Source organism: Stegodyphus dumicola, chromosome 1 (genome assembly GCF_044657685.1).
Source record: "Stegodyphus dumicola isolate Sdum_Otavi_A_Nest chromosome 1, ASM4465768v1".
Classification (NCBI taxonomy): Eukaryota; Metazoa; Arthropoda; class Arachnida; order Araneae; family Eresidae; genus Stegodyphus; species Stegodyphus dumicola.
The window spans coordinates 105,605,475-105,621,218 of record NC_140768.1 but is presented as its reverse complement, the minus strand read 5'-3'; the positions used below and the strand labels follow the sequence as shown (position 1 = coordinate 105,621,218).

The following is a 15,744-nucleotide window of genomic DNA, read 5'->3' as shown; positions in this document are numbered from 1 at the left end:
AATTCGTTGAATTTTGAATTGCATCTTTTACTTAATAGCGGCACGAAATTTGCGAACTTTTTAAAATTCTGTTAGTGCAAGACTTTTCCGCGAATTTATGCTTGGCTATTTTAAATTTTTAATTGATTCGATAGATTTTTTAGACAACGTAAGAAAAAAGGAGAAAAATAGGAAAAAGAAAAGGAAAAAACGAAAATCTAAAAGGAATTTTCGTTGAAAGGAGTTTTTAACTTCGCACCAGAGGGAATATAAATAATATTCATCAGAAGAGATTACCAACGGAGACGGGCCAGGTGGAAGAGCGAAACATTTTATGATGTCAATGGTACTACAAGATGTTGCAGATGAACAGATACTTAAATTAACATAGGAACGCTCTGTATCTTCTGCGTATTTGGAGGTGGGGGGATTATAGAACGAAATTTTGTAAAAATGTTTAATGAATTAATTGCATTTTTATTTTAATTTACCCGATTCAAAAGTAAAGAAACAATATTCTTACGAACTGCAGCTGTTTCTTTTCAGTAGCTTAGTTTGTTAATGCGTAACAGATTCAATTTTTTAAAATAAATATCTTACATTTTTTCGAATCGCAACAGACTCGAAGGAGAAATGAATCAGCGTATCGATAGTGGACGACACTAAAAGTGAAACAACGCAAAATCTTGTTTGGAGACTAATAGTTCTCTTGGGGTAATAAATGTGCAGGGAATTTAAATTGTCAGCCCTTACTATACCTACTCCTTTCTGTATTCTTTACCAGAATGCAAATGAGTAGCAAGTATTTAAATTGAGGTTTTGGTTTTGAGACAGAGCGTTATTCCGGCTTTGCGTGAGCCTTATGTTGTTAGTTTCCTGCCAGCTCTAATAGCTGTAATTCAACTTTGCGTCCTCTCGCTGCCGACATTTTAATTCTGGTGCTCCGGTAGAGTTAGTGAGCCCGTTTCTAGTAGTTTTTAACTGTATAGTCCTTGACAAATGTTCAATATTTGATTTAATTTGAAACTGTTCTATTTTCTAATGCATCACCGCGAATTGTGGATAAGAAATTGCCCTTATGTTCTAAATTTTGTTTGAATGAAAAGGTTATTTTAACTTTCTCACGGCTTTATTCATTGCTCTCAAACATAGCGATAATTAACGATAATTTCGCTTTACGTCTTGTTAGGGCTATAAGGTGTTTTCTCCCTCTTTTCCGCATGCCTTCGCGGTTTAACTAGAAGTACGCTCGACGCATATTCGGGAGGTCCGGAGCTCGAATCCTGGCGAGGACACTGCACATTATTCACATTCCTGCATCGATATAACATAATAATTCTACAGGATTATTAGATTAAAATAACATTACCAGATGAAATGCAACCCTTTAAATGGTTAAAATAAAAGACACATCTAAAAAAGCAGATTTTTACAATATGTCATCTTGGGTTAAACACAGAAAAACAAAGCACTGATCATTTTCAGTTTTTCACACGAGCCGACAAGATCCCGAAGTTCCAAAAATAAAGACTAGAAAGAAGCCTGTGACGTGATGCTATCACTAGTCAGGCTTCGCAGCAGATGTTACTTTTGACGCGAATCGATTCCGGTTTTATATTTGGATAATCTCATTAGGTTATTAAGATGAGATGCTGATTCTAAGATCTACCTTCGGGGAGCGGAGAACAAGTCGAAATGAAACACATTTTATCATATCATTTAGAGAGCGATTTAAGCAGAATAGTAAAGTAGATTTGTTTTGGCAACATTAAATTTCATTTATATTTATCGAAAATGACGAAGAAGGAATATCTCAGAAAAAATGCAATCTTATAGGGGGAATGAACATGCTATACACAATATAATGTTGAATATTTGAAACATTACTCGCTTATTGTAAAAAGTAAAAAATATATACTAATTATGTTAACGAATCCAACATGTGTAATTTTATGAAATTATTTGATGTTTATAATCAAGGATATCATGAATTCAGTGCAATCATTAAGATTAAAAAGTGGAAAAACAACACTAAGGAGTACGTTTATTGTTTCTAAATCCTCAGTTTATTAATTAACAGCGTACAGATTTATTTCTGGCAGTGACAACGTATTACTTTTAAACAGCCAAATTTGTTGATTAAATTTGAAAAATAAATATCTTGCAGTTTTCAAAAAGGCAACGCATTGGTGCACCAAAGATAAAAACCAAAGCGAAAACGTCGATTTGCATTTCGCTGAGTTTGATGAGAAAATAAAGGCTTGGTGAGGACTTATGTGGACATGGTGTGTATATATTATCGGAACTTCTACCATCTTGATTATAGCAAATGTTAAAAAGGCTTTGAAAGCGCTTAAATGTGTTCCACTAATGAACAGAAAAGCATTATTTCATTATAGTTATATTCAAGAAAATTTATCTGCCACGTAATACCGCGCGTTGCTATTTTAGTTACACCAGTAGCAACAGAAATAAAAATAATCAATAATTATTTCATGTTTAGTTTTTTTAATCCTCGTGGTATATAAAAAATCTTTTGAATCTTGATTTTGATTTGAGAAACTCTAAAAGAGGGGGATTTCCCGATTGGTCTTTCCTGTTTCATCCTTTGGTCAAAATCGTGCCTATTCATTCTACTGCTAACACCTATCTTTTTCATCAGTAACCTTAGCTGACGAAAAGCTGAATCTTGATTGATCCAGTTTTTTCAAAATGTTGATGAAACCTGAATTAATTGAAACCAAAGTGGCTATCTAGTGCTAAAATTCAAAGGAAAATCATAAACATTAAAAAGAAATTAAAAAAAAAAAAGAAAAGAAAAAGAAAGAAAGTGTGAAAAGATTCAGATTTTAACGTCAAACCAGAGAATTTAGTAAAGCATTTTATGCCCTCACGCTGAAACCGCAGTCACCAATTTTGCTCTTGGACTCACTCCTGCCAACACAATATTTTCTTTTTTTAATTTTTTTAAGTATCGCTTTCTTCGCACTTATGCCACATAGAATTAAAAGGCAAAATCGTAAAATATTTTAAAACTCGAGTGGCCTCTTGAGTGGCCAATTGCCATAAAAAAGAAAAATATATTTATGATTTTAATGATCTCAGCTAGTGTCATTTCATAAAAAATATATAATATTTCTAATTAGACAGCTCTTGATTGAAATCGATCAGATTAAAAAGTTATTTTTAATACCTGCATTTATTGCTTTCAATCACTTCGTTTGCTACTCGTAACAGAAAGAAAGAATATGAAAGCTAAATAGCTTACGCTTTACTGAATGGCAACAGGCTGGTGCGTTCTGTTATCTCGTACGTTTCTGTACATTCTATTTGAGGCAGTGGCGACACATTACTTTCAATTATCCGAATTTGTTGTTTAAAATAAAGGAATAATATCTTACATTTTGCCGAATGCCCACAATCTGGCTCACTGGTGATTAAAATATTTTATTTTGAACAGTGTTGTCACTTCTCGCTTTCAAATCGCTGAGTTTGTTAAACGAAAATTCTTTAAATTTGCATAAAATATAAAACAAATCGAAAAGAAATTTGAAATTCAAAATTCGGATTTCAAGGTGCCTATGTACAGGGAAGGACTAAGTATATTAAATTCGGTGGCTCTAGGTGACGTCATTTTTCCACAATCCTAAGGACATATTTGATTGACACCAGTAAGAAAACCAATATTGATCAATATATACCAGTATAAAACACAGAGTTCTATTGACATTTCTGTTGGTTGTATGTGTATAGATATAAGCTATTGGGTACTAACAAAGAAACACCAATAGTGATCAATGGAAAATCAATAAAAGCTAGTAGAAATCTATATGAATGCAAGCAAAACGTTTTACTAGTTTCCATGGACCACTTTTAGCATGCCTGAAGCTTTCAGATAACTTAAAATTAAAGAATATATATATATATAACAATATCGATCATTCATAACTATATTCAAATCTACTTATTTTGAACATATTTAAAATTCATTACTCTACTACTCTACTTCGAAAAAATTATTTAAAGGAAATACTTCAAAAACATAAACAATCCATGCTAAGCCAGATGGAAGCAGTCATCTCGTTTGAACTGTTTTAATTGTTGAAATCTTCGTTGCCAGAAAGTGACTTTCCGAAGAGATGATGAAGGAGAGGACGATTCAGCACTGTTTTGAGCTGAGGAAGCCCGCGTACGATGGTCGGGCCAAACCTAACTTTCACGGGCACAGCCATCGTACGGTGATCGGGCCAGAAGTGAATATTACGTGGAATATTTGATACGCAATTACAGTCTGATACAATAATTGTGGTAGACGCAAGTATTACAAAATGTTTATTTATACAAAACTCCAAAATATAAAATTAGTAATCTGTAACGGTATGATATATTTCAAAGCATTCTGGTACATGTAACGGAACTTTACACTTTTTACACTCGTGCTCTATGTGGATTTTCTCGTACTTGATCTGCATACTGATTCGTTTCGGTTACAATATTGTTCCAAATATGTGTATATCAAATTCTCCTCTACTTCCTCCTAATTAACATAAGGCTTCCTCTCTTATGCCAGAAGTCATCGTATAGTCCCAGATTTTTGGACTATTTCTTTATTTCTTTCCAAAGCCAGGACTCTGGTAGTTGATCGTCATCGGATGTATCATCAATATCTTCGAAAATTACATAATTCGTCATGTTTACGATTGCTCGGATTAGCGTGTTACACAAGTCGTGCAAATGTCCCAAACGCTGCGCGAGCTTGTATACAATTTCGGCCCAACATCTTCGAATCTAAATCGTAGGTTAAGTGTTAATCGCACAAACTGCCTAATGTCTGACTAAAGTATTCTTACAGCAACAAGTAATAAATTAAACTTTACTCACCCACCAGCTAATTTTTAATTCTTCAATTAATGAAGCTAAGTGATAAATCATATCAATGGTGGACTCTGAAGCAAGTAATCATTCGGGAAGGAAACTTGATTTTCACAGTTTCTCGTTAGTTGCTATGCCTTACTTGACAGCCTTCTTAAACATTTACCAAACGAATTTCAGGAATGCGCTGAGTTAGAAGCATAGCAATGAAAACAAACTAAAAATTTAACTTTTGATGTAATTAAAGTTACAGTAAAGCTTTTCAATACCATCTATGGATGTCTTTCAAATAAAATTGGAAGTAAAAGAACCAAAAAAAAAAAAAAAAAAAAAGTGTATAGGCAAAGGACTGTCAAACCTGCGATTTACCTGACCCAGATCTGTTTTTACCGTGGGTAACGCTTTGAAGCTCGATGACAGGAAACAAAAATCTCTCAAAAAGCATTCGCATATAGAAATAATCATGAAAACATTTTTACATTTCCAAAGGCTAGAGCAAAGTCCTTTGAAGTTTGCGGTTAGATTTACAAGATAAAGTCAGATTATGATAAGAGTTCACTCTGGATGGTCCTGTTCCTCATATTTTTACCTCTCCTTGTGCCCGCTAACATACTTCTGAGGATCAACTAACAAGTTTCGAATCCAATCAACTGTGACTTTATAGAAATGATGCGGATGGTTGAAGATTGACAGTACTGTGGGCTTTCTGTAGGTTATGTAAGTTTGATGTATATGCTGATAGAAAACATACAAAATTCCTTGTCTTTTAAGACAATCGAATACCGCCATGACGAACTTCAAGGGATCAGAGCAGGGGCGGGATCAGGGGGATTCCAAAGAACTTTAAAGTATGTGTTTTTATAAAATTTTAAAGTATATGTACTTATATGTAGGAATATAAAAATGACGAAGCTAAAAAGTGGTCTGCATTGAAAATAGTAAAGTTTATTGCAGAAAATGAACAATGTGGATTATTTATTGAAAATGTTGAAGTTGTATAATTTAATCATCACATATAAGTTGGGGACTTCCAAGAATCAGTCCCTAACTTATTTTTGGTACTAAAGACTTTTTTTGACAGTTGCTTCTTGCCAGGGAAGTTATTTCAAAGCTAAAGCTGATTAAAAGCTATCTTCGATCAACAGTGAGCTGAGTAAGACTTAACGATTTCACAATGCTTTCCATTAAGAATGCAGTAGCAAGAAACATTCATTTTGGTGAAGCTGTAAAAAGCATTTTCAGAAATCTAAGCTTACAATAAACATTCTCAGTTTTTTTCTTATTCATCGAAAACATATTTTTTTTAATTTAAAAAATAAGCAGATTTTTTAAATATGCATGTGGCAGATGTAAATTTTACCCCCCCTTTGGTCATAAGACTTTTTTTCAAATCATTTTCGCCCCGGGCCTTGATAACTCTAGGTCTACTACTGATCACAAGTTTGTATGGTATGTTCTTCCTACTTACTCTGTGCCTTCGTAGTGTAACTGAAAACGCCTGGAATCGAAAGGTCCAGTAATAAAATCCCGGCGATGGCATTGCACATTTTTCATCGAAAAACCTGCCTAAAAACTTAATTACTATATAGTTTGGTTCGCTATATCCGATTCCACAAGAGAAATAGATTATCTCACAAAAATACAGAAGCAATATTTTATATTTGTATGAAAACGAATAACAAAAAATACTGTGAAATTACATTTAACTTAAGGTACGCATAATTTAAAAGGGAAGATTCAAAAAAATTTTCAAAAGACTAAAGAAGGAAAGCACCCATTCGAAGAAGAGAACTTCAATAGCAATTATACTAAAAAAAAAGAAGTCAGTTTATAAAGCACTTTCTCCCTCTTCTCATCATGCCTTGGTGGTGTAACGGTAGCCGACTCGGCGTATATTCGAGAGATCCAGGTTCGAATCCCAGTGAGGGCATTGCTCATTTTTCACGTCTCATGCATTAAAAAAATAATAATAAATATTTTTTTTTGAAAAAATGACTCTACTGTGGCGCCCAAACTAAAAACGGTGGTGGGCAATTATTCGCCACCACCAGGATTTGGCGATTGGGACCCCCCCATCTCCAGTCGCCCTTTAAAAGGGTAAGTATATAATTAGTTTCTGCCTATTTCCAGCATGCCTTCGGGATGTAACGGTAGCATATTTGGCGCGCATTCGAGAGGCCTAGATTTATAGTCCCGGCGAGGGCACCGCGCGTTTTTCACATTTCCTGCTTCAAAATAACCTAATCAGCCTTTTCAGAAATTTCAGAAATAGGTCCAAAAATTGTAGAATTCAAACTCGTAAGATTCACTACTTCCTCTTTCTCTGAACGTCGAAAATTCCGGTTCAATTAAGATGGGTTTCTTTGGAATCTTACTAATTTCGTATTTTAAATCATTTCCAAAACCCTTGCTGAATTTTTGAAGGTAAAAAACAAATGCACGCAATGTATCGTTCGTAATTTATAATTTTTTCGTTACGCTAACCATTTGCGGAGCTAATCGCCAGAATAAATAAAATTAAGAGCTGCGTTTATTGCTTTCACCAAGATTCACCAGTAGCCGAGTGTAAAACAAGACCGCTGAATTCTGGGTGTTCCACTCGGGTTTAACTGAGATGAATGTGGGATTGATTTCAAAAGTATTATTCATTTTAATTTATTTTTGATTAGGTTTTGAACTGAGTTTACACACACACACACACACACACACACACACATATATATATATATATATATATGATGTACCAGCTTTTGTCCGGAATAAATAGATTGGTGAAGAATCATAGATGTAGTCGTAGCTTAAATTATCAGACGATAAGTTTAAAAAACAGTATCCATTTATTATATTTCAGGAGAAAATAGCAGTTACAAAAATTAAGATCTCCGGAGTAAATAAAAAAGAATTACTAATAACTTTTTGTATGAAGTTTACTGCATCGTTACATTTAAGAAAAGACCCCGATATTCCTTTGCGAGTCCTTTTATAGCCTCTGGAAAGGCAGAGCTTCCAAGAAATGACGTCAGCCATTCCAGTTCGCTTTAAATATTTCCAGAACATTCTGTAACTGTACGTGTAGAAAAGGCGGGAAAAACAACTTGACTACGGGGCTGTGGATTTAATTCCACGTACTTTCAAATAAAAGACCGTTGCCATTAAAAATGAAAAGAACATACAGTCAGAATTTTAAGTGTATTCTTGACTATGGAATTTTATTATTACAAAATATTCCCCCCGTCTGAAAAGGCTTGAAGCCGGGCGCCTCGACTACAAAACATTCCAGATAGTGGAAAAAAAAAAAAAAAAAGAGAGACAACAGCTAGAAAATTATTTTAAAATAACTGCTTAATTTGTTTGAAGAACTCGCATCCAAAATTCGAGTTACAATAATATTAATCTTAAATAGACACTCTCACTATAACACAGTCAATAATAATATCAATATATATAAATATATATAAATTGTAAATAATATATCTTAATATATTGACATTTATAGAAAATAAAGAAAAATAACATTATGCATGCAGTATTGGGAAAACATTTCTCGAAAACAGTTTCAGTTCTGGATCCAGGTCTTTAGAGACTGCTGCAAAACATTAGAGCAGTTCTTATTTTACAAATCTTTCATTTCCAGTTCGCCGTGGCTTTAATATTAAAAATTTCTATTTGAGGTGAGGTATTCCTCTATTTTTTTCCTTCATATCATTGACAATTGCAATACTTGACTAATTCCTTAACATTTCCTTTTGACTTTTAGTTTGTTTACAGTATTTTATTTTGACTACTTATTCATATAAAACACTTATTTTGATAATAATCATTTTACACAATAATTTTACTCGTATTTCACCTTTTAATATCGACAATGACTATTATGTCATATACTGCATTGTCGTTCAACACAACTTTCAACTTCAATAGTATTTTATAATTACCATTAAAGTCGTTGCCAAAAAATTGACAAATAAATACAAAATAAATACAAAGATACAAAACAACACACCAAAAATTTACAACACAGAAAATTAGACATTAAATAATTAGAGGTGCTCTAATTACCTTTAGTAGCAACCCCAGTTGAGCGTTTATCAAAAGGAAGGTGTGTCTACCTATTGGTGGTGTAGTTTAAAATATTCTGGGTCTTGGTAGTGTCGTAGTCTGGAAACATGGACAATATCAGTAGGTTTCTTTGTGTGGTAATTCTTTTTATCAATTTCATAATTAACCTCAGATAATTTTTTGACAATTTGGTATGATCCAGAATAGGGAGGTGTGAATTTACGTGTATTCGGAAATTCAAATTCATCAAATAAAACTAGATCACCAGGTTGAAATTCTACATCTGCAAATTTTGTGTCATAACGACTTTTATTCCTTTTATGATATTCAATAGTTCTCTCTTTAGCTAATTTTCTCGCTATGTCAACCGGAGGGTAAGTATTTTGATCTAGGGGAGAATCGAAAGGAAGTTTTCCGAGTAAAAGATATGCAGGGGTGAATTTAGTTACCGAATGAGGGGAATTATTATATTCGCTAATAACTTGATCCAAAATTTTCGTCCATGGAATTTTCGATGATGTAGAATTTACTTTACATCTTAAACGGGTTACTAGGGTTTGGTTCACACGCTCTACTTTACCATTTGTCTGGGGGTGATGGGCAGTAGTTAGAAGTTGTTTTACATTATAATTTTTAAGAAATTTTTTGAATATATTGCAGGTGAATGCGGCATTGCGGTCACTAAGGATTTTTTCGGGGACTTGAATTTGGAAAATTTGTTTCAAAATATTAGCATAAGTTTCTGTAGTTGCACTTTTAGATGGAAAAGCCCAGACATATCTTGTGGCATGATCGATCACAAGATGTAAATATTTTTTTTAGAATTATAATAATTAAAACCGCCGACTGTACCAATAGAAAGACATTCAAAATATTTATCAGTTGGAAGTACTTCTTGCATAAGTCCAAATTTTTTGTTTTTTTTTTCTTTTTATTAATTTGATAAACATGGCAATGTTTCACGAAATTTCCAATATCTTTACTAATGTAGGGCCAATAATATTGTGGGGTGATTAAATTTAACATAGCATGAATACCTGGGTGTCCGAATTTTTCATGAGTTTCAGTTAATAATTTTAATCTGAAGGATTTTGGTACCACAATTTTATAACCTTTTTTCTTCTTAAATACCATCAAATCATTTAGTTCTACATATGTTTTATCACACACATTGTCACTTTTTTGCTGTTGTATAATTTCATCACGATTAAGTAAATACACAGAATATTGGAGCTGGTGAGAAACAGGTTGTCTAGAAAGCATATCAGCTTCAACGTTTGTAGAGCCTTTTTGATATTTAACTTCGTAATCAAACATACTGAGTCGGAGTGACCAACGGAATAATCTGCCTCTTAAATTCTTAACATTTTTAAGCCAAACGAGGGCTGCATGATCGGTATGGATTGTAAATTTTTGACCGTGAAGATAGTAATAAAATTTATCTAATGCATCAACAATAGCTAAACATTCAAGTTCTGTAATTGCATAACTTTTTTCGTAATTTTTAAAGCTCTAGAATGGTAGGAAACTGGGTGTAATAGTACATTACTTTCATCTGGATGCTTCAAAACAGCTCCCACAGCAATCTGTGATGCATCAACAAAAACATGATAAGGTTTATTTGGATCATACAATTGTAAGACTGGTTTTGAAATAAGAATATTTTTCAGTTCGTCAAAAGCAGTTTGACATTGATCATCCCAATGCCATGGTACATCTTTTTTCAATAATTTATTTAGAGGAGATCTTAATTTAGCATAATTAGGTATGAATCTATGATAAACATTTACACTGCCTAGCACTCTTTGTAGTTCTTTTACATTACTTGGATATTTCAAATTTTTAATATTTTCAATATTTTGGTTATCTGGGGTAACTTTACCCTTTCTAATTTCATAACATAGAAAATTGATTTTATCTTTGGCAAAGACACATTTACTCTGGTTCAATTTAATACCTTCTTGAATAAATATTTCAAATAATTCACTAAAATGCTTTAGATGTTGTTCTTTGGAAGAAGAGTAAACAATTTTGTCATCAAAATAACTACAAGCAAGTGGTATTATATAAAGACCCAATTGGCCGATTGACCCAATTTGCAATTACTATTATTTAATTCATAATTATTGGTTAAATTAATTCTGAAACTACAATTATATAAGTTTTATCTAGCAACATAGAAAAATCTTAAAGTTACGAAATCACCGTTACAGGCACTGTTAATCAAAATGGTGCCATCCATGCAGGAGAAAACATACTGTGTTTCGGAATTCGCCAAACCATCATCGTTTATGGTACTTTCAAATCATTATCGTTCGAAATTTGGTAAAGAACCACCACATCATCACCGAACGGTGGGTGAAGCAGTTTCCGAACACAGGCTGCTTGTGTAAGAAAACCAGCTAGGGACGAACAAACCAAAACCGAAGTGGTTGAAAAAATACGTGAAACGTTTTTACGAAGTCCCACAAAATCGACGCGTAGTGCGAGTTCTGAACTCAGTGTGCCTCATGTAACAGTGCGGCGCGTGTTACGGAAACGTCTATAATTCCGGCCATAGAATTTTCAGATGGTGCATGTGTTAAAACCTTCGGTCTACGCTGCATAAAGTTTTCCAGGAGAATTTGCAAGATAAACTGTAGAAATTCAGGCGATTTTCTAATTAAGCACCGAAAAACATTTAGTCAGATAAAGAACATTATCGACTACCTCCACAGACAACGACTCAATATATGCCACCCTTAATCTTCAATCCTCTCATTCTGCAATAATTTCAGAGTGCCACTGTTATCTCCACCAAACACACACTTCTAACGTGCCTTCAGTTTTCATTCATATCTGTGCCTTACCTCCATACCATGATATTGCATCTATTTATTATTACGAACTTTATTGCATCTTACCTACCTACGAAAATTACCATCACCAAATGTAACAATATGCAGCTATGTATATCCAAATGTATAACATCTGTATGATTGCATGTCATCTTGTTTAATTCTCAATAAATACGGAAAGGTATTTATGCACCGGGGCAATACCATTTTTGCTCATAGCGATTATATGGTGCCCCCGTACTTGTTCCTGTCCTGTCCTGTAGAAAGACGGTTTCGCAAACATACTTGTGTTTAAGGATAAAGCGACTTTTCACATTTCTGGCATGTGTTATGGCATGCGCCATGATTTACAATTTTGGGGCGCTGAAGATCCACGTAGCGTAATGGAACCCAGCGTGATTCTTCAAAGGTGAACGTTTTCTGCGCAACTTCCAACAGCTGTGTTTTTGGGCCTTTTTTTCTTCGTGGAAAAATCGATTAACGTGTGCATTTACCAAGATATACTATCAGAGTGGTTGTTTCCTCAGTTGGAGGAAGAGGTTCCCGGCTTCATTCTCTAGCGAGACGGTGCTGCACCACATTGGCATAAAAACGTACACTAGTACCTGAACGATAGTCTACCCCATCGCTGGATTGCCTTTACTGGGTCAAAAGATATGCCATTGCTTTGATGGCCACCGAGATCCACATAGATCTAACCTCTCGTGATTTTTTCCTATAGAACTTTGTTAAAGACAATGTGTTCGTGCTTCAATTTCTCAGGACTCACAACAACTGAAGCAGCGGATAACTGAACTGCTCGAATCATTAACAAAGGATATACTTTATCACGCGTGTGGCAGGAACTGGAATACCTCATAGCTGTTTGCCATGTCATTGGTGGAGCACACATGTATAGAAGCCTGGATAACCATAGTTTCACCGTAAATTTGATTTATAGAAATACAATAATTAAAGCTTTCACAGGTATTCTTTTTTTTTCTTTTTTTTCTTTTCACCATTCAATATGAAACACCCTGTATACGCCAATTTTTTTAAGACGTTTGTCAAAAAAGTATCATGCTTTAGCCCTCTGAGAAATTAAGAAACTGTCCTTAATTTATTAACGTACAAGTCTAAATTTATCATGAATGAAGTCGCATCTAAAGACACCTTTTGTAGATTTTATAGATGCTTCGTTCAGTAGAGAACTGAAGTGATTTATATGACTTTGCATTAAAGTCCTAAAAAATCTTTTATCAAATGATAGATTCTAATATAATAATTCAAAATATAAACATGCCCAATATATATATAAAACAATAAAAAACTAACTGAAAACTGTATGGCAGCCATTAAGACTCTAAAGCCATTAAGAGTTCTAAAGATATACTGTTTTTAAGTAATATGGGCCTTAGCGCTTGAATTTTAAGTGGCATTAATGCGAAGAAAGGTATGCTTAATAAAGAAGTCAAAAAGACAAGGTGTTAATAAAAGAAGAAAAAAAATGTGTCGATAGAATGAACTGAGATAAGGTTGAAAAAAATTAATAGCAACACTTCTATGAAATTGTGGCATAAGTGTAAAGAAAGCGATATATCATAATAAAGTTAAAAAGACAAAAAAAAGTACTATAGTTCACTTTGTTAAGAAAAATGAACATCAATATGATAAACTGAATGAAGACTAAACGGTAGAAAAATGCATGGTAACACTTAACACACTAAAAAGTAAAAAAATGCATAGCACTCCCTTCTTTTTTAATTAAAAAAATTGTGATTTAAAAAAAAAATTGTGACTGTTGAATTTTTTGTGACGTACGTGAGAAGAAAACCATATCTAAGTTATAAGACATCGTAAATAAAGTTAAAAAGACCAGAAAAAGTTGTGCTTGCAGGAGCGAGTCCAAGAGCAGATTGGTAAACCGCAAGCTGAGCGATACCATAAAAAACCTTAAGAAACTCTCTAGTGCGACGTTAAAATCTGAATCTTTTCATATCCTTTTTTTTAATCATCTAGTAAGGTGTTATTATTTTCACTTAGAAGATTTTGTCCGACACAAGCAAAGACCGAGAATTACTCCACTAACTTCTAACGCCAAAAGCAACAAAGCAAATCCTGAACAAAGGGCGTCACACCTTTCTTCTGAAAGGTAAACATCTGTTCCAAACTTTCATAAACCAAATCATACCATCCTCGGTTACTTACCTACCTCCGGCCTTTCTCTCTACTTACCAAATTACTCTCCTAATATACCACGAGAGGGCGCAAAGATCCAACAAAAGGGATTTCTACCACACAAAAGGGGGCGAAGAAAATGAGTCCGGGGAAAGACACGAGGAGAATAGGGTTAGCCACGCCCCGTTTCCATTGGCCGCCAGTAGAGGGTGTCTGACAGCTCTATGGTCTGGCCAGAGACACAATTGAAGGGAGTGGTGCTTTTTTGGACGGCGGATTCTTTTGTGTTTATTTCCAAGATAAGCCGGAGCGACAGATAGGAAGAGGTGAATATTAGTCGAGATCGGATAGATTAATAATAAAAAATTATCTGTGGAATTTTGAACAGAAAAGCACTGCCTATTTTTTCAGCTCACTTATAGCTAGCTGATTCAGGCCGACAAAAGCATTATGGAACAGAGTCTAGATCAAATAGGGCGTTTTTCGTAGTTACAGATGACAGAAGTTTTGACACTTCAAAAAAAGTTTTTTCAGAATTTTTTGAATACCAGTTCCATATAAAAATTTCAACGTCCTACAGCTAATAGTTTTTTAATTATGTGAGACACATACATACGTACGAAAATACGCAGAGATGTCACTAAAAATCCGCTTCGAATACATTTAACAACCCATTTTGGAAAGTAGAGTTGGTTATTCTGCCCACCTCTACAGGCATCGTGCAAAAAAATAGACAAAATGGATATTTCCGTTGAAATATGGAACCCAAAATTTTTCGCGATTACAGTATTTCCTTTACTTCGTACAAGGAAGTCTAAAAAAGAAATCTATTTCAGATATTATTTATTTAACTAAAATAGATGCGCAAGGAATAACGGAAGTCTGAATTTTTTCCGAATTTCCGAATGAGAAGAAATATTCCTTTATATAGGGAAGAAATATCCCTCTATTTGAAGAACTGAAATTAAAAAATATAGTATTCTCCAATAAAGGCATATACTGTATGCATATATTTCTGTTGAAAATTCAGTAAAAATATCTGTTTGCAGCAAAATGGGGGGGGGGGGGGGGCGAATTAATAGGAAAATGGAATGATCATCTTCATTTTTGTTTTTCCCTTTAAATGATCCATAAATTAGTCATAATCAAATAGCAGTTCAGCAAATCGCTATTTGGGATACGGCATGGAAGATTAATATACAATCTTATTACGTTTCACAACGGCAATACTTGGCGAGATGCGTTAGTGATAGTACTACAGAGGTCCAAAATTTTGAAAATAACTCCGCTAAAGATGCATAAGCAAAGCTCACACAAATTTTACTCAACATCTTCTTTTATAACCTATTCAATTTTAATCGAAAAACACGGATTTTTTTTAGCATCTATTTAAAAACTGTTAATATCTCTCAATGCCACTATGCTTAATTCTTCCCGCCCCCCGCCTTTTTTTTTTTTTTTTCTTTTTTTTTAACTTGTTCAGAAACGAGAACAAGATTCAGATTTCAATTCAGATAACTTTCTCAGGAGGAAAAGAATCGATATCGGGTGTGGACCGGGCGATGAACGATCTTCCAGACATGAAGGGTGTGGCGACTTTCATCTCTACCTTCGGATCATCATTAATTGAAGACCCACACCTAAGAATCCGGAAGAAGTTTTGTGGGAGTGGTGATTCTTTCTGAATTAGACGTTTATTCGAAATTTACTACAAGATGTGTAATAGACACAAGAAAATGACGCAGCCATCAAATTTATGCACCGTATTTTTCACTAAGATATTTCGCGCTAAGTTCTGAAAATTTTAAAAACATTTATTCAATTTTCCTCTTCTTGCATG

The 15,744-nt window shown here is 34.0% G+C and overlaps 1 protein-coding gene across 1 annotated transcript in view; it reads right to left on the bottom strand.

Annotated features, from left to right (window-relative positions):
• The window catches only part of LOC118193848 (bicaudal D-related protein homolog), a 287,866-nt gene that overhangs the window by 61,591 nt on the left and 210,531 nt on the right, over nt 1–15,744 (bottom strand). The gene's annotated exons all lie outside the window — the stretch shown is intronic.